This window comes from Engraulis encrasicolus, chromosome 4 (genome assembly GCF_034702125.1).
Source record: "Engraulis encrasicolus isolate BLACKSEA-1 chromosome 4, IST_EnEncr_1.0, whole genome shotgun sequence".
In the NCBI taxonomy this organism is placed as follows: domain Eukaryota; kingdom Metazoa; phylum Chordata; class Actinopteri; order Clupeiformes; family Engraulidae; genus Engraulis; species Engraulis encrasicolus.
Window position 1 is genome coordinate 51,694,304 of NC_085860.1, and position 3,568 is coordinate 51,697,871.

Below are 3,568 nucleotides of genomic sequence, written 5' to 3' on the forward strand. Positions count from 1 at the left end.
AATCGATTAATCGACTTTAATCGATCAATGCATTAATCGATTAAAAAACATTAATCGCAATTAATCGACAATTCAACTGACAAGAGACTCAGGTGAAATGGGCATGTGAAGAGGGGTGTGAAGAGTGGGAATATTTAAATCACCTTTGGATTAAAGAATTGAAATAGAATTAATTTAAATGTGGTATTTTATCTCAATTTTTAATTTAAATTTTTAGATTTAGTTTTTTTTTCGAGAAACATTGAGATTTCAGGGGGAAAACGCCGCTTATCAATTAATCGTAAGCCAATCGATAAGGCAATCAACTAATGATTAATGAATTAATCGATAGTTTGCATCCCTAGTGTACATGTTAACGTGAGGCCTATTGTGTGCATGTTGTGGCGCGTGTGTTTACCATGCAGGCCTGACCTCTGCCTGTAATGTCTTGTCGGTTAACTTGTGTGGCGTGTGTTGTGGTGTTGTGTGCATATTTTTTATTTATTTTTTAAAATATTTTTTTAGGGGCTTTTTATGCCTTTATTGACAGGATAGTATGAGATGCTGACAGGAAATGAGTGGGAGAGAGAGATGGGGGAGGATTAGGAAATGACCTCGGCCGGACTCGAACCGGGGTCCCCAAGGGGCGGGCATGAAAGCCCAAATGTGGGGGGCTTAGCGCGCTGCGCCGTGTGCATATTTTGCAAGTGAACTTGAGGCCTGCTGTGTAATTGATGTGTGGTGTCATGTGTGTCTGCAGACGGGGGGCGGGCCGTAGAGACACTGCTTGCTGCATCTGGGAGGAGACGAGGTTCCTATGACGACGGGACAGGAGAGCGCAGTCGAACGCCCACCGCCGAGGTCTGCTGACGACCATCACCTTCCCGCGAACACTGTACGCCCCCCAAAAACCCTGCCGCCGCCCTCGAAACCACGCGCCATCGAATCTATCCAACCTGCTGCATCCTGGCGTACCACAACCACAATACATCCAACTGACTTAACCCCCCTCCCCCTGTAAATACCCCCCCCCCCTTTCCCAAGGGGTTGTCGTTATGACGACTCCCCCTCATCTCATCTATGGCCCGTGTTCCCCTGGGCCTCTAGCTTCCAGAAGAGGGTGGACAGGACCGGCTCGGGGCCCAACTACTGAAGTAGGATGGATGGATGGATGGATGGATGGACGGACGGATAGGTGGATGGATGAAGTTGGGTAGGAATTTGAAGTGTTGTGAGTTTTGTTGCCCTTGTGGGCTCCAGCAGACTGGGGTAACGTGTGGAGTGAAGCTGAACAGGGAAATGGTGAGAAGGAAACAGAGAGCGCGAGAAAGAAAGAAAGAAAGAGACAGAGAGCGAGAAAGAGCCCGTCTGAGATACCCAAGCAGCACATTGAACCTGACCAGGCCTGCCATTGTAAGGTGGACAAGTAAGTTATGGAAATGAGAAACAACTGGAGAACCCTTCAAGCTATTTTATCAGCATGCAAGAAGAACTTAAAGGCACAGGTTCGATCTATCCAGACATAGTGTCTTTAGCATGTATCAAATGTGGGCCAAGAGCCTAAATGCATGATGACAAACTTATTCTAAAGGAAAAAGCTTTTTCCCATTTTTTTTAAAGACTTTGTAAATAGCCATAGCCTTATATTTTACAAGGTGAAGCACTGACCGCTACCAAACGGTAGGCTTTCTTTTTCTGTGAATTCTACGTTATATAGCAGCCTTTTAAGTTGTATTTGTAGCTGAATAACAATATTCGACGACGATTAATCTTATGTACCTTTATATATATATATGTATGTAGCCTACGCTAACTTGCCCCGTTTTATTTTAAAGCAGTTTATGTTTTCTCTTCTAAATCGTTACGCTCTGCTTCTGCCGAGGCTTTCGGTAACACTTTATTTTAGGGATACATCTATTAGCACTAACACATGCAATGTGCCTGTATAAGTAACTTGTAGGGCATGTACAAAGCAAAATCAAACACTTGTTAGGCATGTATTTGCAAATGTCTTGTTCATGCACAATAAGGGATTTATTACCAATTTAACCTTAGTAAGGACCTTGTAGGCCTTAGCATTTGCTTAGTACATGCCTTACAAGTTAGTTATGCAGGCATTAACATTGTATGTATTAGTGCCAATAGATGTATCAATAAAATAAAGTGTTACCAGGCTTTCATCTCCTCATAACTGGATGACACTAATTGTGGCGGGGGGGTTCATTCAGGACATGGGTCGCAGTCAAAGCTTTGTAGTTTTTCATGTTATTTTACATTGACTTAGATATGAATATTGGGCTTTATGTCTTCACCAGTTAAAACCTTTGTTTTCTATACTTTAAATGCACTTCTGTTTGATATTCGTGGTGACTCTGTAGATGTTTTGACTCTGAATAGATGATTTTTTTTTTTTTTTATCCCATGCTATTCCTGTAGAACTTGCCTTGAGCCGTTACAAACACTTAACATTTAATCATTTAAGATTGCTCTTCTCATCAATGCGTTATGTGGAAAAGTGTGTGCGTGCGTGCGTGTGTGAAATATCACTGGATGTGCGTCCGTGCGTGTAAGTGTATGAGTGTATGTGTGTGTTTGATCATGTTTTTGTGTGACATCATGTCTGCCTGCAGCTGTTCTCCTCTGCTTTGAAAGCACGGGAGCGTTCAGCGTTGTGTTGTGTATGAGCGCCATGTCCACATTGCTGGTGTTATGTGGTAACACGTCCCCTCCCGCCAGACATGAGAGTGTGATGAGGGTGGAGTGTGAGGTGCTGAGTGTCCCGTGCGTAATTGGGATGTCATCCAGGCACTTGTCACATCATTCACAACATCAACAACTGTGGCTTTTATGGGGTGTGGAAGCGAGGATATTCTGTGTCCTTCTTCCACATGTTTCAGATGATGCTGTAAAGCTGAGGCTTTAGGAGGCCTGTGCTGAATTTACTGCATTAAGATGTGGAGATGTGTACAGTGTGGGCCTGTGAGAAGAGATGATGGAGTTGGCACTCAGTCTGGGACTGGCAGTCTGTGTGGAGATGTTGGCCTTTTGGCATTAGCATTCAACCTGGTACATGTGCAACACCTATGGGGACGCGCTTAGCATTTGGCATTAGCATTCAACCTGGGACATGTGCAAAACCTATGGGGATGCTTAGCCTTTGGCATTAGCATTCAACCTGCGACATGTGCAAAACCTATGGGGACGCTTAGCATTCCATTGAGACTACGCAAACGTATGAGGAAATGTTAGCATTCGGCATTAGCATTCCATTGACATTGTGCAAACATATGAGGAGATGTTAGCATTCGGCATTAGCATTCCATTGAGAATGCAAACATATGAGGAGATGTTAGCATTCGGCATTAGCATTCAATTGAGACTGCAAACGTATGAGGAGCCGTTAGCATTTTGATTGAGCCTCCGTTTTCTTCTGGAGCATAGATTTTATCCGTTAAATGCAGTCCACACTTTTATACGCAAAATCTGACCTCCAGTTATATCAACCACTGCACTATGACTGCAAACTAACTGTAAAAAAAACATTTTTGTTTCTTTTATGAATATATTTTTTGCTATTTAATATTTTTTT